This window comes from Pinus tabuliformis, chromosome 5_2 (assembly GCF_031772625.1).
Source record: "Pinus tabuliformis cultivar Carrire ecotype Pingquan chromosome 5_2, CPIR1, whole genome shotgun sequence".
NCBI lineage: Eukaryota > Viridiplantae > Streptophyta > Pinopsida > Pinales > Pinaceae > Pinus > Pinus tabuliformis.
Genome location: NC_142306.1, coordinates 866,939,960 through 866,961,948, shown reverse-complemented (window position 1 = coordinate 866,961,948; position 21,989 = coordinate 866,939,960).

Here is a 21,989-nt window from a genome sequence, read left to right as displayed (position 1 = left end):
CACAAAAACAAGAACCCAACAGTTATGAAATCGATCAATTTTAGAGTATTTCATCAAGTGGAAGCACTTACCCGTTGAAGATTCCACATGGGAGGACAAGAATTTTATATAGAAGCATCAAGAACTACTCAAGTGTTGAGGACAACACTTTTTGAAGGAGAGGGGCATGTTAGGCCCCTATACTACTAATGTAACCCCTTATTGTTATTAGTACAACCCCCTTATTATATTGTTGTACCCATGTAGTCCCCATATTGTTATTATTGTGCCCTTACATTATTATTGTTATGTTGGCTCTGATATATTATGACCCCTTAGACTCCTATATATAGAAAGGAGGTCTTGTCATTTGTATCATATAAGAATTGTTCATTTGTGTAATGTAAAGAAGGTTGACCCCTCTCGAAGAGGTTGAATTCTAAGGCGTTTATCTCTCTTTTCTATCTTTTGTGAGCTGGTTTCATAACAAAATGAAACAAACTACATTACACTACTGCATTTCAACTTCTAACTACTGATAAAAACTAGAAAGAAATTAAGCAAAGAGAAACTATTCTGCATTGAAAGAAGTTATTCTATATTAATAAGAAAATGATAAAGATTGCATTATAAACAAGGTTAGTGTGAAAATTATTATGAACATTGTAAGCGGAAATGATGAATTTACAGTTTAGCTAGAAAAGACAAAACAAAATAAAATAAAGCCTCAGTCAACGTAGGGGTCCTCTGCAACTGATCAGGTTATGCATGCTTAATCAATCTCCAAGGAACTCTTTCACATATCCATAAAACTTGCGGTCTTCATATTAAAAGCAGGAAATGAGTTTTTCAAAATTACAGAACAGTAAGTCTGAGCTTAATACATGAGGAAATTCGAACTCCTTCTGAGTTCTTTACACAGGTATTTATAAGAAAATTATGCAACTTTTTGTGGAGAAAAATAAGCTACAGCAAAAAACACAAAGAAGACATGCACACATAATTCTCTTCCTTGGCTGCTGGAGACATAAATCCAAGATGATGGCTGTTGGATTCGGTTGCATAGATGGCTGTTGGAGTCCGTGGGTTCAGGAAGTTGTTTCGGATAACGCTTCCCATCACTATGAAACATGTTGATTATCCACGAAACAGAGTCATGTTGCCTTCGGTCTCTACGTTTGACTTCTCCATTGACCGGAGTCTTGTACCATCTTCCTTATCAACCTGGTCTAGGTGAATAGGACACGATCCATGTCACAATGATTTCCAAGCTACCCATGTAGTTAGTTTCTCCTCCTGACACCTGGAACTTGTTAAAGCATGGAAGTAGCTGCAGAACAACTGATTAGCTATAGAATAGGCTACGTTTCGTAGCTAAAAGACAAAAATTTATTCAAATAGAAAAACATAAAAGCATAACATGTAAATCACTAAATGTCCTCTTTAAAGGAATATATACTGATCATTAATGATAGGAATGCATTTCTTCATGGAAAAACAAACAAAAAGGGATGAGAAGAGTTGCCAGGGAAAGAGCAGTTTTGAGGCTCAACATACCCCCAATGCAAAACTATTGCATGTCTCCATGCAATCAAAATTGTGAACTTCCTCCTCCTATTACATTTGTTCTAACACTTCTGTCAACACATCCAACTTCCTCTTCTTGCTTTTCTTTGCATTGAATGCCATCCTTGGCTTCCTCATAAGAAATCTGTATTTGAGGTTAATGAGTGTTCTGCTCAGCTTCTTATTTTTCCTTTTCAGCTTCTTGTTCTTTTTGTACCATAATCCCCAGTGTAGCATTGTGTTTTCATGAATAGCTCTATCCATCTTGTTCTGTTCCCTCAAGGTTTCATTTTCTTTTTGGATATGCATGTTTAGAATTCCTATCTCAAAGATCTCTTGTTTGAGAGAGCTAATTAGAGTTTTTGGTGGGGTGACAGGCTATTGTGGATTAACTGAAGTTCCTGGATCTGTTGAGGTATTCTTTTTCTATAATGACTCTATGTGGTCATAGATTTGTTGTTGTATTGGATCTATGCCAAGAGAGGCTCTACTTGGGCTGCCTTCAAAATTCTGTGGAGGAGAGTTCTATGGACTTTGTTCAAATGGAATACTGTCAAGGAACTGAACTGAGGTTTCTTCCTCTAAGTTTGTAAACTGGGCCTATTTTGATTTCACCTTCTTCACCTTACCTCGGAGTCTAGAGCTCCTCCTAAAGTTTTAGAAGATTATGGTTTCTTCTTTTGTGTCATTTTTCCTCTTTCCTTTCTCCTTATTTTTCTTGATTTTCTCCTTGATCATGGTTAGTCTTTCAGAGAGCAGTTGTTTATCTTCTTGAGGTGATGAAGGTTCATGAATGGCCGTATTGATTTCTTCAACCCTTTCTTTCATTTTTCTCTTTTGTTTGGTCTACTCCCTAACCTCTAGTTTAAGAGCTATCTCTGCATCAACTTTTTGTGAGGAGCTTTTAATGCTGATATTTCTTTTTCTACTTCTTTAACAGGACTTCCCTAAGATAAATCTAGAGCACCTTGGAAGAAATTCCTTACTAAGAAGTCTTCCCATGTATCCCCTACAATTCTCAAATGAAATTCAACTAGAATATTTACTAATCCATGATGATATAGAGTTGTTTCTATTGATTCAACTTTCTTTTGAACATTTGTTTCCATTCTTCTCAGACTATTCAGAAGGAAAAAGGGAAGATTGAGGGTTCCATTCTCTAGAAAATTCATTAACAAACGTATATGATAAACATACATAGACCCAAACCTTCCTTCACATGTAATGAATTTTTGCAGTATTAACAACATGCTACTCCATTTGTTTTTGAAAGCTAAAATTGGAATCCCTTTTCTAAAGACTGTAACATCCATACCTGGGTTTTTAAGAATCACCTTCCAAGATTCATCATGAAACTCTTTTTTTTTAAACAACCTTTCTCCTAGCCTTGGGAGTTCTGTTGCTTCTGCTATGAAGGATTCGATGACTGCAAATCTGATATCCCCTATTTCCACTTTCGTGCCATCAAATGACCTTGCAAAGGATTTAGTGATTTCCTTGTGGTAGCCGTCAAATTTTTCAATAAAACACAACCATCCTGCCTTCTATAACATTCCCTTCAGCTGCGGATACCCCTCCATGTATTTTACCCCTACGGGCTCAGTTCTAACAATAAGCCCCATATCCTCTGTTCTCGGTTACCCTTCAAAATTACTCTCACTATTTAAGAAATGGAATGACTGCGTATATTGAAATAAGAATATTGTGTATACAAAAATAGGAAGATTGTGTATACAAAAATAGGAAGACTGTGTATATGGAAATGAAGTGACTGGGTATATGAAAACAGAGCGACTGTGGATATGGAAACAGAATGACTGTATACATGAAATGGCTGCGTAAATATGAGAGAAAATCTTAAGAGTTGGCATGTAATAAATAAACAGTCAAGGTTTGAGAGTCGTAGATAAGCAAGTCACGTCGTTAATCTGACCGTTAACAGGTGTAGTTGTGAAGGACCGGTTAAGTACAAGTTATGGAGTTTGAAGCGGAGATTAGTTATGAAGGAATCATTGGACCGTTTTTCATTGAAGGCGAAAGATATGGTGGAGACATTGTGGCGGTCAAATCACATGATGATTAATTAAGGAGACATGTGATCATACATGTTATACAAGCTTATGTTTTCAAATTGCTTTTTGAAATAAATTTTTGTATTTACCTTTGGAACCTTTACCTTCCACTTGCTAATATTTTGATGTTTGATCCACAGGTACTTTAGGCATGATTGGTCTTCAAAGTTGATTTTTCTTCAATTACTTGCATACATGATTTTATTATGAACTGCTTGGACTGATAAACAAATTGTTGCTGCAGAATTAGATTAGCTGCAGAACAGGATCAGTTGTGGAACGGAATCAGCTGCAGAACATGAAATAGCTGCAAAATGTGAAATAGAGAGTGAAATATGGCTTATGAATGAATGAAATGGAAATGGCTATGTAAGTGAAAATAAGACAAGATGATAAATGAAAATGGAGATGAAAGAAATACTGGAAAATGAAAAATTTATTGGTGAAATATGGAAATGGAATGAAGTGAAACTGTAAAAGTAAAACAAGGTGAAGTGAGATGAGATAATGAAATTTACAGAATGCAGAGTGATTGTGGCTTTTTGTCACCACTTATTACAGAAAGGAAATGGAAAATATAGGGTGTCAGAAACTTCTTATTTTCACCCTATATTTTCTGTATAAGCATGCCAATCTATGATTGGTTTTCAACCTTATACAATTTATTTTTTTATTTTTTTTATTTTTTATTTTTAGATAGGAAAAATAAAGACTAAGTCGGTGGAGAAGAAGGATTCTTCTTCACTAACTTCATTTCAGAATTTTTTTGGAAGATCTTGATAAACTCCTTTGAAATTGGTTTTTGAGATATCTTCAATTTATTACCATTCACAAGAAGAGGAGTTTGACTTTCATCTATTGTTCTGATCCTCACTGCTCCATTACTAAAGACTTTTTCAATCTCATATGGCCCAAGCCAATGAGTTTGAAACTTCCCTTGAAAATCCTTAAACTTTGAATCAAATAATAGTGCCCAATATCCTTCTTGAAATCTCTTGTCCTTGATGTATTTATCATGCCATTTAGACCTCTATTGTTGGACTATACCAGTCCTTTGAACTGCTTCTTGCCTGATTTCATCAAGTTCATTTAATTTCTACAGTCTATGCTTTTGAGCCTCTGATAATTCCATCCCCAACTGGACTGCCATCTTGAAAGTTTTGATTTAGAACTCTATAGGGAATAAGACTTGTTTTCCATAAACAAGTTCATAGGGTGTATGTCCCATTGTGTTCCTCCATGTAGTTCTATAAGCCCATAAGGCTTCAGGAAGCTTTTCTGCCCAATCTCTTCTATGTAGATGCACAGTCTTGGTGAGGATCCTTCAATTACTTTATTTGTAGACTCCACTTGACCATTTGCTTGTGGATGATAGGGAGTATATTTGCTATGCTTGATTTTGTACTCGTCCACAAAACTTTCCACCATATTGGATGTGAATTGAGATCCCTGATCTATCACAATTTCTCTTGGGACACCAAAACGAGTGAAGATATCCTCAAAAAGAAAAGTAACTATAGATTTTTCATTAGCAAAAGATAATGATTTGGTTTCTACCCATTTCGTGACATAATTAGTGCATACCAATATATACTTTTTCTATTTAGATGGAGGATTAATTGGTCCAATAAAGTCTAAAGCCCATTTTTCAAAGGGTTCAATAAGTACCTGAGTTTGTAATGGTATTTCATTTGAGGGAGCAGGTTTCCCTACCCTTTGACAGCTGTCACACCTTCTGACGTATTCTTTAGCATCTTTGAAGATGGATGGCCAATAATATCCTAAAAAAAGGATTTTATAGGCTATCCTCTTGTCAGCAAAGTGTTCACCACACGGCTCATCATGACATGCTTTGAGAATATCAAGCATTTCATATTCCCTGAAACACCTTTTGATCATAAGATTTGGCCCTGTTTTATACAATTCGTTAGTGGTCCATAAATATCTTGCACTTTATTGAATAATCTTTCTTTTCTCTATAGGAAAAAAATGTGAAGGTAACTTCCATGTAACCAAGTAATTAGCAACATCTGCAAACCAAGGAGTTTGAGTAGTTACTGCAAAAAGATATTCATCAGGAAACTTATCTTCAACCGGAGAGTCTTTTTTGATATTATGAATCCTGGACAAGAAATCAGCAATTGTGTTTTGTTTTCCAGGTCTATCTAGCACAGTAATGTTGAATTCTTGCAAAAATAAAAGCCATCTTGTAACTCTGCCATTAGTAATAGGTTTATTCATCAAATATCTAACTTTAAATTGATCAGTATGAACAAAGGTTTCATAGCTTGTTATATAGTGTCTGAACTTATTGCATGAACAACAACTAAAAATTCATTTTCAGTTACAATATAATTCAACTCAATGAGAATCAAATTCTTACTTGTATAGTAAAAGGCATAAGGAATCAAATCTTTTTGTCCCAATACAGCTCCCAGAGCTGTATCTGAAGCATCTGTGGAAATATGGAAAGGAAGTTTCCAATTTGGACCTCTTAAAATAGGTGCTTTAGAAATTTTTGCTTTTAAGGTTTCAAATGCTAGTTGGCAATTAGGATTCCAACTAAATTCACAATCTTTTGTAAGCAATTTTAAGAGTGGAGATGCTATTTTAGTGAAGTTTTCTATAAACCTTCTGTATTATCCTGTAAATTCTAGAAAACTTCTAACATATTTTTTGCAATTTGGAATTGATAACTTAGAGATGACTTCAACTTTAGATTTGTCAACTTTAATCCCATCTCCCGAAATGTGATGTCCTAAAACAATACCTTCTGTAAACATCATAAAACATTTTTCATGGTTTAGTGAAAGGTTTGTTTCTTTACATATTTTAATAAATTTTTCTAAATTTTCCAAAGCTTTTTCAAATGTGTTTCCATAGAATGTAAAATCATCCATATATACGTCTACACAATCATGTATTAGATTAGAAAAAATTCCTAGTATTGCTCTTTGGAATGTTGCAGGAGCATTACACAACCCAAAAGAAAGTACTCGGTAGGCAAAAATTCTCCATGAACAAGTAAATGTGGTTTTATCCTGATCCTCAAGTGCTACCTGAATTTGATTATAACCACTAAAACCATCCAAGAATGAGAAATAATTCTTACCTGCTAATGTATCTAACACTTTATTTATAAAAGGGCAAAGGAAAGTGATCTTTAAGGGTTTCTTTATTCAATTCTCGGTAATCAATGCACACCCTCCATTTACCATTCTTTTTAGGCACAACTACTAAAGGAGAAACCCATTGGCTATTTGAAATTGAGTAAATGAAGTTTACATTCAGTAATTTTTGGAGCCCTTCTTTTACAATTTCCCTAAGATTTGGATTCATTCTTCTCTGAGGTTGTCTGATTGGTCTACTGTTTTCCTCAATATAGATATGATGGATACAAGTCTTAGTATCAATGCCTTTCATGTCGGTGTATTCCCATGAAAATGTAGCAAAATGTTTTTGTAATGTTTTGGTTAGCTCTTCTTGTTGTAGTTTCTCCAAGTTTTTATTTATGTTCAATGTCCTACTTGGAAAAGTTTCAATTGTAGAGCTACCAAAATCTTCCATAGAATAGAGAGACATCTGCCTAAATGACAAGTATTCAACATTAGATTTTTCTTGAAATTGTGCATGATCATATTCTGAAGATGTTTCAAAATTTTCCAATGTATTCAAAATTTGACTATCTTCACTAATTTCTAACATAGTAAAGAGAGGCTGAATATCATCTTCATCATCAATCGATTCCTTGTCATCTATTTCTGTGATTGCTTTTGCTAGAGGATACAAAGTAAATTTCTTTGTTGAATGAACATCATAAATATACATGCCACCATATCTACAACTAATAAAAGCATCGGCTGTGGCCAGCCAAGATCTTCCTAATATGAGTGGGTGTCCTCCTAGATTATTCTTGGGAGTTAAGATCATGAAATCAACGGGATATTCCCAAGAATATAATGATATTGAAATGTCTTCTAGCACACCATCTGGTTTGATTACTGATCTATCTGTAAGTTGCAGTAAGGTAGGTGTGTAAGGAATATTAGGAAGTTTAAGCTACTCCATAGTTTGTCTACTCATGATGTTTATTGCTGCCCCTAAGTCAATCAATGTATTTGGAATTTCAATTCCATTTATATGTGTCTTGACAATTGGACTCCCTGGATCCACATATTTCTGTATGGCAATTTATCCCATCATTATGTCTGCTATTTTTCCTACCAGGTGAATTTTTTTTGTTTCTTTTGCTTTTCTCCCTGGTCTTTTTATACTCAAATCCTTTATTGTCTTGGCTAGAATTGGAATTTCTCTAATGGCTTGTAGCAAAGGAATTTTGATACAGACATTCTTTAATTCATCTAGAAAATCATAATTGGGCAACATGATCCGTTTTTCTACCCCTCTATCAATTTGTAGTCTCTTAGGAAAAGGAGGTGTAGAAGTAGATGTTGGTTGCTCAATGATAGGAGTTGTATTCACTGGTTCTTATTGTTTTTATTTTTCAATGTTTTGGTTTTGGAAAGATGTTTCCTCAAAAATTTTATTGATTTTTAGAGAATCTTCTTCAGAAGTGTCTTGTTCTTGAATAACTACAGAAGGTCTTTCCTTTTCTAATATCCTACCAGATCTTAGTTGAACATCATTAAGATCTAGAGGAGTAATCATGTAAGTTGGAAATTGTTGTCCTTCTACCATGTAAGCATTCTGAGGGTTTTTATTGTTGGGGTTTGGTAATGGTTGGGCAGGTAGCTGATTTGGTTTCTACTGAAATGGCAGCAAGAGTTGAGGATTTTTACTTTGTTGTGGGGGTTGTTGTGGAAATGGCAATGAAAGTTAAGAGTTCTGATTTTAAAGTTGTGGTTGTTGATTTTGTTGCTGATTTTGTGGGGGAGGATAATTCTGATAGGATGGAGGATATTGATAATATTGAGAAAATCTCCCATAAGGATTTTGTACTCCTTGTGCCCACATTTGAGATTGATACTGAGATTGTGGTTGAGGCCAAGATTGCTACCAAGAATTCCAGTTTGGTGGGGGTTGAAGATACATTTGATTCTTAAATCGTTGATTTTGTGGCCCCATCCAAGGTATTCTTGCAACAAAACAAAGAGATTCTGTAGAATTTGGGATTGTTTCCTCTTTAAAGACAACCTTAAGACCTGGGATGGAAGGACAACCCTTGGTTTCATGGCTTTCTGAACATATCATAAAAGTTTCTACAATTTTTGCATCTAAAGGGCATTGCCTTAGAGCATGTTTCTTTCTGCATTTTGGACAAAAAATGGCTAAAGAATCAGCCTCTGTTTTCCGTTTGTTTTGAATTTTAAGGGTGTCTAGTTGCTCACTAAGGCTCCCTAGAATGTCAGTTTTAAACTCATCAAGCATATCGCCAATTTCTGCCCTACTTACAGAACCAGTTGCAGATATGTTTTCTCTAACAAGAGAAGGATCAATTGGCCCTTTCCATGTTTTAGATTTCCCTCTTGAGAGATGAACAAACAATTCTCCTATATCACTCAATGGAAGTTGAGAGATATCTCCCTTCCCCATCATGTTAAGGATATCTATCCACTCATCTCTAATGGCCTTTAACAAAAGAGCTTTCAAAGTTTCTTCATCTAAATTGTTCATATTTGCTCTTTTCAAATTATAGTTGAATCTCTCAATCAAATCTTCTAAATTTTCATCCTCTCTTTGCATCATTTTGAACACCTCATCTTTATGATTGGTAGGCATGTAGTAATCCAAGTACCTATCCAAAAATGCCCTTTTCATGTCATTCCATGTTCTAATGGATTGAGTGACTAACCCCATGAACCATTTCAAATTAGCTCATTTCAATGTTGAAGGAAACAATTTAAGTTTTTGAGAGTCTTCTAGATAGTCATAAGTTCTGCACAAGACTTCAAACTCAAACAAAAATGTTTCAGGGTCCTCACTTCTCAACCCATAGAAGTTTGGGAGGACAGATGGTGAGATATTTTTCATTGTGGTATGTGTTTCCTCATCCACTATAGGGAATCCAAAAGAGTTATCTACTTCCCTATTTCCTCTGCCTCCTCCATTATTACCTCTACCTCCTCCATTATCTCCTCTACCTCTCCCTCTACCCCCTCCTCCAAATAGTGAGAATTCTCCATCTTGTTCTTGTTCTGCCATTATAGTTTCTTCACAGTTAGTATAGGGTTCAACCTGCAAGGTTGTTCCCTCCTCCTCTGGTTCTTCTATTAATGGACTATGGGAGAGAGGTTCTACTTTTTCTTCTCCACCAAGTATTCCTAATTCTTCAACTATAATGGGCTCTCCTGTGGAGGTAAGAAAAACTATTCCTACTATTGGAGATTCGAATTTTTTCTCCCCTAGGACAGTCTTGGTAAAAGAAGTAGGAGATTCGTCCGATTGGATTTCTGCCCTTGGAATTTCAGGAGTCCTATGGCTGGGAGTATGAGTTTGGGATGGAGGTGTGTCTTTTCTTGCTCTCAGTGGTGTAAGTGGTGTTGTAGGAACCAAACTTCTGCCCCTAGCTATAAATCTACCCCTAGAGTCTCTTTCTCTATGCATGTCATTGTTTTTTTTTTTTTTAATATAAGAGATAAGTCTACCTAGTTACACTTCCCCGACAACGGCGCCAAAATGTTTGGTCTATTTAGTGTCCTAAATTTCTCTACATAAATTATCAATTCGGGTATCGTAAACCAATGAAGTGTAGGTCACTTTTTGTGCTAGATGACCCTTCTTACTTCGTTGTTTTTGTGTTTTATGTTGTTTTGGGGGTTTTTGGTCCCTTAGTCCCTAATGATTTATAATGTAACTAACAAAATCTTAAATCTAACTTCTGTAAAGACTGCTAAGAACCTAAAGAAATGAGAATTAAAAGAGCTTAAGCAAGATTTGGAAGCAAAGTTTAATCAAGAAATGAAAACAAAGTTTCTATTTCTGCTCTTATCATTATTTCCAAATCATGGACTAAAAACTAAAAAGTAAAACTGCACCACTATCTAGTCAATTACAGAATCAAAACTAAATGAAATACTAAAACTAAAAATGAAATTACAACTAATGTCTAATCTACAAAACCAAATGAAATGCTAAAACTGAAAGTGAAATTGTAACTAATGTCTAATCTATCATGGAAACAAAATTGAATGAAGTGCTTAGTTACTTTGCCTCTCAATTTTTGGAGAAAAACCTCCTTGTAATGACATTTTGAGGAATTCTATACTTCATTATTCTAAGAGAAGATAAATACAAAAATGCAGAAATGACTCATTGCATGAATGAAGTATTCAACCACTTCATTTAAGATGAGTTATCAACTAGAAGGGATTTTCAAAAACATTCGTCTACGCCATGAGTCAATAAACTAGTAATAAAATGACAAGAACAGTAACGGCACTGATCAATCTAATTGAAAACTTAAAGACTAGTGAAACGGTAAATGAAACAAACTAAATAAAACTACTGCATTTCAACTTCTAACTACTTATAAAAACTAGAAAGAAATTAAGCAAAAAGAAACTATTCTGCACTGAAAGAAGCTATTCTGCATTAGTAAGAAAATGATAAAGATTGCATTATAAACAAGGTTAGTGTGAAAATGATTATGAACACTGTAAGTGGAAATGATGAATTTACAATTTAGCTAGAAAGGACAAAACAAAATAAAATAAAACCTCAGTCAACGCAGGGGCCCTCTGCAACTGATCAGGTTATGCGTGCTTAATCAATCTCCAAGGAACTCTTTCACATGTCCATAAAACTTGCAGTCTTCATATTAAAAGTAGGAAATGAGTTTTTCAAAATTACATAACAGTAAATCTAAGCTTAATACATGAGGAAATTCAAACTCCTTCTAAGTTATTTGCCCAAATATTTATAAGAAAATTATGCTACTGTTTGTGGAGAAAAATAAGCTACAGCCAAAAACATGTAGAAGACAGGCACACAAAATTCTCTTCCTCGGCTGTTGGAGACATAAATCCAAGATGATGGCTGTTGGATTCGTTTTCACAGATGGTTGTTGGAGTCTGTGGGTTCAGGAAGTTGCTTCGGATAATGCTTTCCATCACTATGAAATGTGTTGATTATCCGCGAAACAGAGTCCTGTTGCCTTCAGTCTCTACGTTTGACTTCTCCATTGACCGGAGTCTTGTACCATCTTCCTTGTCGACCTGGGCTAGGTGAATAGGACACGGTGCATGTCATGATGATTTCGAAGCAGCCCATGTAGTTAGTTTCTCCTCCTAACACCTGGAACCTGTTAAAGCATGGAAGTAGCTGCGGAATAGCCGATTAGATGCAGAATAGGCTACGTTTCGTAGCTAAAAGAAAAAAAATTATTAAAATAGCAAAACATAAAAGCATAACATGTAAATCACTAAATGTCCTCCTTAAGGCAATATATACTAATCATTGATGATAGGAATTCATTTCTTCATGGAAAAACAAAGAAAAAGGGATGAGAAGAGTTGCTAGGGAAAGAGAAATTTTGAGGCTCAACAATAATCACAAAGGCATGGGATCCATTGGACCACCAATCTTCAATGGGAAAAACCTAGTATATTGGAAAATAAGAACCAGAGCCTATCTACATGTTGCACATGGAATCCCCCCCAAGGCATGTTTTAGGGCTTAAAGCCCAAGTTTTGACCGAATCTTTTTGTAAAAGCTTCGTGAATTGCGGTCGCGGGGCATGAAAGTATAATAGAGTCACAGGGTTGTCCACCCTAGTTTCTGTAATGTAATGTCGACTGGATAGACCTACCCATGGTCCGTGAACCATGGGATTGTATGAATAGAGCGAGACTCTAAGTGTAAAATATAACGAATAGAGGAAGAGAAAAGAAGCATGAGAAGTTTAAGTGATTAAGTCATAGTGTAAAGTGTGTCTGTGGGTCGTAGAGTAGGAGAAGGCTATGCAGCTGAGTGCGCAGAGGCCTAATAGTCCGCAACTAAGTGCGAAGACCCCTGCAGCTGAGTGCATAGGGTGGGTCAAGTCTATAACCGTTGGAAGGATTAATAAAGAGAAGTTTACCATATTTCTATGTATCTTTTCTTGTTTTAATGTATGATTGGGTATAACTTGCAAGTGTACTGTTTATTTGTTGTGCAAACTCATATGAATGTGTTGTATAAATTAATATAACATAAGACGTCCATTTATGTGAAGACAATTAACTGTTAGAAGATGATAAATAAGATCTCAGGTGCGACTTAGGGGAATAGCACAAAGCACTGCCCCAACAGCGCGGAAGCTCCATAGCCCCTGGTTAGGGTTGTGCGAAGGCAAGTATATCAGGGCACGAAGGTCAGGAAAGTGTGTAGGGCAGGTCGAGTCTGTAACCGTTGGGAGAATTAATAAAGAGAAGTTTTGCTATAATTCTGTGTATATTTTCCTAGTTTAATGCATGATTGGATATAATTTGCAAGTGTACTGTTTATTTACTGCACGATCATGTATGAATGTTTTGTATGGCTAATTATAACTTAATACATTCAAGTTGGTGAAGGTAATTAATTAACACTAGAAGATAAGTAAGATCTCGAGAAATAGTGCAGAGCGCAGCACAACCCTTGATTAGGGCTACGTGAAGGCAGTGTATGAGTCCATGAGGAACGGGAAGTGCGCGAAGCGACCTGTGTGCAGGAACAGACAGAGAACTAGTCGTACTTCTCAGACATCTCAAGGCTATAGAAGCCTGGTTCTAGCACCCTTCCATACAACTTCGGGTGAGACCTTAGTCCATGCTCGGTGGACTGTTGCCAAAAGGGCTAGTAGTACAAGGGTTTGTTTGGCTAATTAACTCTAAACCTAGTTCAGGCCCCAACAAGCCAGCAAATGGTTCTATTGCCGGGACCAAGATCTGCATAGAGATGTTTGATGCCGTATCACTAGAATCTGACAAAGAAAAGAATTGAAAATTGGCTGGATAGAAAGATACATGAGTTCGCGGCACAAGAAAACAAGAATCCGTGCCTATCAAAGGAAGAGTGGTTAGACTACTACTTATATACAGAAATCCACGAAATTTTATTTTCATCCTTCCCCACTGAGTTGTTCGAGTGGATCGCGAAGCTAGCAGATAGCCAAGGAAGGTGTAAACTCGACAAACCTATTGTATGGACTCTAGAATTGGTGCGCAGACTTGAAGCATTGGAAAATAAGATCGCGTGCGTGTAGGTTTTAACCCCATACAGAAATTACTTGCATACAAATCTTAAAACATAGAAAATAAACAATGCGAGAGCATAACACATAAAACACACATACATAGAGATTTTCCCCTGGATCCCAAAACTGGGACTACCAGCTTGATTTTTCATTATATTCATTTCAATGTTACAATACATATTTATACATGCTGAAGCATCCAATACCATGGACCGAAAACCATAGGTAGGTTCACCCAACCTAATATAGGGTCCAAAACCTAATATAGGTTAGTCTTGGAAAGAATATAACACAACCCAACATTCTCCCACTTGCTGTTTTCTTTCCATAGGGGACCACAAGAGAGCTTAGTCATTTTTCCAGCCTTGAAATGACCATTGTTTCTCTAAAACAAGAGAAATTATCAAAGCTCACAGATTTTTCAATGCATCTGCAATATTCTTCAAAGTGTCCACCTTTACTAGCAACACCTTTTTGTTTTCTATCATATCCCTCACAAAGTGATACTGAACATCAATATGCTTTGTCTTTGAATGATAAGCAGGGTTCTTTGTCAAGAAAATTGTGGCTGTCACAATCTATCCTTAGAGCTCCCTGTGCTAACCCCATACTTGAACACAATCTCTACAACCAAATGGCTTCCTTGCTTGCATGAGTGGTTGCCATGTATTCTGCCTCTATAGTTGATAGTGCCACTACAAATTGTTTCTTACTCATCCAACTAACTGCACCTCCAAATAGGTTAAACACATACCCACTTGTAGATCTTCTCTGATCTAGATCTCCAACCCAGTCTACATCAACAAAGCCACGAATATCCAATACTCTGTCCAATCCTGGTCTTCCTTGGTAGCACAAACCATAATTGGTAGTGCCACACAAATACCTGAAAACCCAACTCACTGTTGTCTAGTTCTCCTTCCCTGGTTTTGACATAAACCTACTCACTACTCCCATTGCATGTGCAATGTCTAGTCTAGTACAAAAAATTGCATACATCGGGCTACCAACTGCACTTGCATATGGAACACGGGACATATCTTCTTCCTTTTCTTGTGTCTTGGGACACTGTTCAACAAATAACTTTACACCTACAGGAATAGGAACCTTCACCGGTTTACTATCCTGCATATTAAACCTATGTAGTATTGTCTCGACATACTTCCTCTGGTTTAACTGGAACTTCCTCTTTGCCCGATCTCTTTTAATTTCCATGCCCAAAATATAGTTTGTAGCACCAAGATATTTCATGTCAAATTTGGAGGACAATTGGGTCTTCAAATCCTGGATAATTTCTTTGTCATTTCCAACCAGCAACATATCATCCACATACAAGCCCAGATAAATAACACGGTCACCAATTAATTTAAAATACACACAGTTATCTGATTTTCTTTTGGTGAACCCAAGTCCCCGTATAAATGTATCAAATTTATAATACCACATCCTTGGTGACTATTTTAACCCATACAGAGACTTCTTTAACTTGCATACCAGTTCTTTCTTACCCTTCACTACAAAGCCTTCAGGTTGCTTCATGTAGATCTCCTCTTCCAGATCCCCGTGAAGAAATGTTGTCTTCACATCCATTTGTTCTACCTCAAAATCAAAAGCAGCAGCAACAGATAAAAGTAACCTAATAGAAGTTACCTTGGCAACAGGAGAAAAAATATCACCAAAATAAATTCCTGGCACCTAAGAATAACCTTTTTCTACCAACCAAGCTTTGTATTTCTCCACCTTTCCTTCTGCATTTGTCTTCTTCTTGAACACCCATTTGCTGCCAATGGGTTTCCTTCCAACCGGCAACTCCACCAAATCCCAAGCCTCATTTTTGTGCAAATATGCCATTTCATCAACCATGGCCTCTTTCCAAAGTTTTCCATCCTCTGAATCTACTGCTTCCTTCACAGTTCTAGGATCATAATCAGTAATAGATAAAGAAAAATTTGAACATAAAGTAGATGGACTATACCTTTCTAACTGCCTTCTTTCTCGAACTGATCTTCTCACAACTGGAGTCTGTGGCTCTTCATCTTCTGATTCCTCCTCTGCTGTAGAGTCTGATTCTTCCTCCTTTAGCTCAAACTCTATCTTCTCAGGTTCCTTTGGTTGGACTTCATGTTTAATAACATCTTTCACCTCTCTGAACACCACATCTCAGTTATACACAACCTTTCTTGTTGTTGTGTTCCAAAGCTTATAACCCTTTAAACCATCCTTATACCCAATAAAGATGCACTTTTCAGATTTACTATCCAACTTGGTTCATTTCTCTTTTGGAACATGTACATATGCATCACATCCAAATACCCTCAGATGTGAAAGAGAGGGTTTCTTACCAGTCCATACCTCTTGTGGAGTCTTATCCTCCAACACTAATGAAGGTGATCTGTTGACCAGGTAACATGCTGTCTCCATCGCCTCTGCCCAGAATTGTTGTCCTAACCCAACACCATTGAGCATGCTTCTTGCCCTTTCCATCAACGTCTTGTCCATTCTTTCTACAACTCCATTTTGTTTAGGTGTATATGGAGTAGTATTCTACCATACTATACCACACTTTTTACAGAATTCTTCAAATTCCTTACTGCAAAACTCTCCACCGTTATCTGTCCTGAGCACCTTTATCTTCTTCTCTGTTTGGTTTTCCACCAGAGCATTAAATTCTTTAAACCCATCAAAGACTTCAGATTTCTTCTTTAGGAAATATATCCATTTATTCCTTGAGAAGTCATCTATAAATAATACATAGTACACAGACTTACCCAGTGATGGAACCTTCACAGGTCCAAACACATCACTGTGCACAAGCTCTAATATTTGTTTCGCCCTCTTACCACTAGAGGGGAAACTCACGTGATTCTGCTTCTCGTATACACAATTTTCACAGAAATCAAAATCCAAAGAGCTATTACTCATACCTTCTACCATACCTTTACCATGAAGTATTCGAAGGCCCTTCTCTGCAATATGTCCAAGCCTTTGATGCCACAGCATGGTCTTCTCTCTAGAGACCACTAGATTTTCAGCTCCACTTTCAGGAACCAGAGAACTGTTGCACCCATCAACAATAGTGCTACCTTGCAGCTTGTATAGAGTTCCAATCTGAACTCCCCATATCAATACTAGTGCTCCCCGAACCATCTTGTAGGTAGCTTTCTCGAACACTGTCTTTACACCTGCATCATCCAGCTTGCTTACAGAAATCATATTTCTAGCCAATGCAGGAATATGTAGAACACCCGGAAGTGTTCTAACCCTTCCACCTTGCAACTTCAACTTTACTTTTCTGCGACCAATGATTCTAGCCTTTCTATCATCCCCTAAGAAGACATCACCACCATCATATTTCTCATACTCGCAGAACCACTCTCTATGGGGAGTGAAGTGAAAGGATGCACCTGAGTCAATAAACCATGCCTCATGATCTACATGTGTACTTGAAGAAGCCAAGTACACATCCCCACCTTCATCTAAGGTGGTTTTCGCCTCTACAGAAGGATCATCATCAGATCCCTTTCCTTTATCAGGAGCTTTAGATTTACAGTCCCTTTTGAAGTACCCTTCCTTTTGGCATTTCCAGCACACCACCTTTACAGGTTTTCTTGGAGATTTAGGTCTCCCTCTAGATTTAGATCTCCCATTTGATGACTTATTTTTGTTTCTATTTTGGGACTGTCCTCGTACAGACAAATCATCACCATTCTAGCTCTCCATATTTCTCCGTCTCATCTCCTTCGTCAGCAAGGCTGAAACTATTTCATCAAACTGCAAGGCAGTTGCATTGCTACCTATTGCAATAACCAGACTATCCCATGAATCTGGTAGAGAAAACAACAAACTAATGCACTTATCTTCATCTGAAATTTTAATATCAACAGATGCTAATTGACTTACCACGGTATTAAATGTGTTTAGATGCTCTGTCACCGAGTCTCCATCTTTCAACCCCAGGTTATACAGCTTTTTCCGCAAGAACATTTTATTCACCAGAGACTTAGATTGGTACAAAGTCCCTAACTTGTCCCACAAAGCCTTCACCATAGCTTCCCCTGATACATTTAGCAATATTGAATCTAAGACACACAATCGCATTGTTCTCTTTGCCTTCCGATCCAACTTCTTCCATTCTTCATCGAACACTCCCGTTGGTTTAGTACCCGGATCTACCATGATCCACTGATCTTTATCCACCAATAGATTCTCCATCTTGAGTTTCCACAACTCAAAAACCTGACCATTAAATTTCTCGATCTCTGTCTTTCCACTGCTCGCCATCTTCTTTTACCACCAGAATCGATCTTGCAGATCTCCCACTAAACAGGGTCTACCACAAGCCCGAGTGAAACCCCTCAGCAACAAAACCATCCCCTTGAAGCCAAAACAGCTCTGTTACCAAATGTATTTTTTAACCCCGTACAGAAATTACCTGCATACGAATCTTAAAACACAGAAAATAAACAATGCGAGAGCATAACACATAAAACACACATACACAAATATTTTCCCCCGGATCCCAAAACTGGGACTACCAGCTTGATTTTTCATTATATTCCTTTCAATGTTACAATACATATTTATACATGTTGAAGCATCCAATACCATGGACCGAAATCCATTGCGTCCAAAACCATGGACCGAAAACCATAGGTAGGTTCGCCCAACCTAATATAGAGTCCAAAAAAAAAATTTCTCGGGCGCTGCCCCAGGCCCCATAGCGCGGGGCTACCCACCCCCCTCAAATCCCCCGAACAAGGGGGACTGCTGCCCCCTTTGTGACCCCCCACTTCGCAATTTGCGCAATGAAGGGGGGGCTCCGCCCCCCCTCTAACCCCCCGATTCACTACGTAGGTTAGTCGTGGAAAGAATATAACACAACCCATCAGCACGTTGTCAATCACTAGCTCGATCGAGTCATAGGAGGATTCATCACCAAATTCACAGTAGATACTTCAGTCAGCTATAGCGAGGCAGAATGCTGCTTCCTCAAAGGATCGCGAGGTAAGTACGTTAAATCTTTTAACACTTGGATTAAAATGCTACTGTGTGAAAAGCAGGTTATGCGAATAAATTGATGTTTGGGGCTACGCGAAGTGGGAAACCCTACAGAAATGAAGGTAGCATAGAAATAGAGACTAGCCCCTTGATTTCAACTCCGCGAAGGGGCGAAGAAGAGCTCGCAAAGGTCTCGCTAAGAAGTGCGATCAATCTGATCAGACAGAGAATTCCACGCATACCACCCCCACCCACACCACCTTCACCCCCATCTCCGCCCATACCACCTCCACCACCACCACGAAGCAGTAAGGCAAGCGCGATAAAGCTACCATTGTTCAAGGGAGTAGGGAATGAAGATCTGGACCAGTTTTGGTTCATAATAAAAGCTGTATGGGAAGCACATGGAGTCACGGATAATAATATAAATAAGACACCGTTGGTTGACGCTTTGCAGGATCATGCGCTGACCTGGTACATTAAGCATTCCAATGACAATTCGAATGCAAGGATCGCAAATATCCAAGTTGTGCTAAACAAATAATTTAGCAAGCCAAAGTCAGAGGCGCAGCCGAACATTGGGTTTAAAGAAATCACAATGCTGCCAGGAAAAACCCCGTGGGAATTGGATCAAAGACTGAAGTGCAAAATTCACAAAGCGAACATGACATTAACAGATTGGCAACACCGCGAATGGTTTGTGGCATCGTTAACACCGCATCTGCGGAACGCGTTGTCACAACAAAGGCTAACCACTCAGGCTGAGGCTTTAGAGCCCGTGATGAGATTGCACGAGACTCTTATACAAGATCCTAACCTAGGAGTTCAGAAGATTCACGCGCAATTGAAAATCGTGTGCCTGGAGATGCAGAGTTTGAAACAAGACAGGACATCTTGCTCAGAGATGCGTGATGAGGTATGGTGCGTAAAATTCAAGGGCCAGGGGCATGACAAGGATCACTGCTCAATGTTCACGAATTACTTTGTGGGAGGAGGTCCAATGCCACTAATACCAGAGGCACAAGCAGGACCAAGCATGGCACCTGCCCTATGGTGTGTGATTTGTTAGATAAGAGGAAAGCATGCTACAAATAACTGCCATCTATTATAAAAGTATACACAGAATTCACAACAGTTGTTCTGTAATTTCTATAGGTCGGTAGGACATGATGATCGCACCTGTCGAAGTTATGAACTGATGATGGATCAAACACCTACCTATAGAGTTCAGGCTGAAACATGGCCCCTTGACCAGAATGTGGGGATGGCGCGAATCATATTTTAGAGGCGTAGACGGGCCGAGGTGGAGGGGGACCAAGAAGAGGTCGCGAACAACTGATATGTTACAATTGCAGAGGGCCAGGGCATTATGCCTGTGATTGTATGAATCCAACATGACCATCATGCTTGTATTGTACGTTGTTTGACCATGAGATAGAGGATTGTCCCACACTGATAGTGAGGTTGCACGATAAGGAGCACTCTAGCCTCCCTCGACTCAGAACCTGCAAATGATGAGGTCTGAACCATGCGAGGAAGACCCTAATGTAAATATTGTGCTCCAAAGTGGTATTACGATAGGGGATGAAAAAGGCAAGCAACCTGAAGAAAGCACCTAGGTTCGCAAGGCTCCAATGAAGGAACCAGAATTTGATTTGGAGTGCGCTAAGGAGACCTTCATGGAAGCTAAGAGGAGCTTCGCTGATGCCTCCACTTCAAGAAGTAAAGACAGACTAGAGCTAGAAATGGACCCATCGATGCTCACTACATTCTTGGAGACATGCATGAAGTTGTTGCACGACAACAAGGTTGTAAAAGGGCTACAAGAACTCATAACTAGATGCGCTGGGACCATGCTAGGAGAACCGTGAGTAGTCCAGAAGCTCGGGAAGCACACGACGCGAAAAAGAAGGGAAATGAGATTAATCAAATTAGGGAATACGAGATGGACTAAGTGATTCTGGATCTAGGATCAGATGCGAACGTTCTGCCAAAGCAGACATGGGAGCGCATGGGCAGGCTTGCACTGCAATGGTCTCCTATCCAACTACGGATGGTGAACTAGCAAAAGATCCTACCTATGGGGAGATTGCAGGGAATCACAGTAGATATCGAAGGAGCAAGCACGCTAGCAGATTTCAAAGTGATAGAGATTGTTGATGACAGCAATCCCTACCCCGCACTATTGGGAATAGATTGGGCCACTGACATGAATGGAGTGATAAATCTAAAGAAGCGCAAGATGATCTTTGAGAAAAAGTCACTACACGTAGTGGTACCTTTAGACCCTATAGAAGGATCGCACTACACGGAGCCAGTGCGCGACTACGACAGCGATGACGATCTGGACTGCATCTACAAGATAAATGCTCGAGAGAAAAAATGGGAAAATCCAACCGAGGATGGTCGAATCTCATGGGAGCATGAAAGCTCCTACACCTCAGATTCTGATCAAGAGATAGAACGATGGTAGAACCGGTTACACGAAGTAACCATGCTCAATTGTAACATGATGACAAGGTCGCTATGCTGCATAGCAACAGAGCTAAGAGATCTGCCTACATATGACGGGTAAAGCGAGGTGGATGACTTCCTGAACAAATTTGAAAGAAAAGTACCAAAACAACAGTGTTCGACGCTCTAAAATGGGTACTGTGAGCTACGCCCACAAGATGGTGGGGTACACACCAACGAAGTATTGAGGACTGGAGTGAGTGCAGAAGAATGATGCACATGAGATTTGGGAAGCCTCTGATGCGATTAACAAACAAAGTTGTTGAATGAACCGGCCCGCGCACCCACCTATCCAGGTGGATACAAGCATAAGGTGTGAAACCTGTACGAATGCACACTGTCCTCGTGGTAGGATACACGATCAATAAGCAGGTGCGGGGAAGGAAATGGTGTGAACGATCCCTCTGGTTGGGACCACGAAGTATGGAAAGACCAAGTGCATAGAAGAATATCCATGCAGAACCTTTTAACAAAGTACACGAAGCGTTGAACAAGTTCCACAATGTAAAACGAACTGACCAGGACCTGCACGTACCAGCAGTTCTTTGGGCTTATAGGACCACGTGAAAAATCCTGACCACACAGGCACCGCCAAGGTTGGAGTATGAAGCAACCGCAGTAAGCCCTATAGTACTTGGAAAGCTTAGGCTGTGCATGACAGCTCTAGTAGATATGATGGTTTGCGG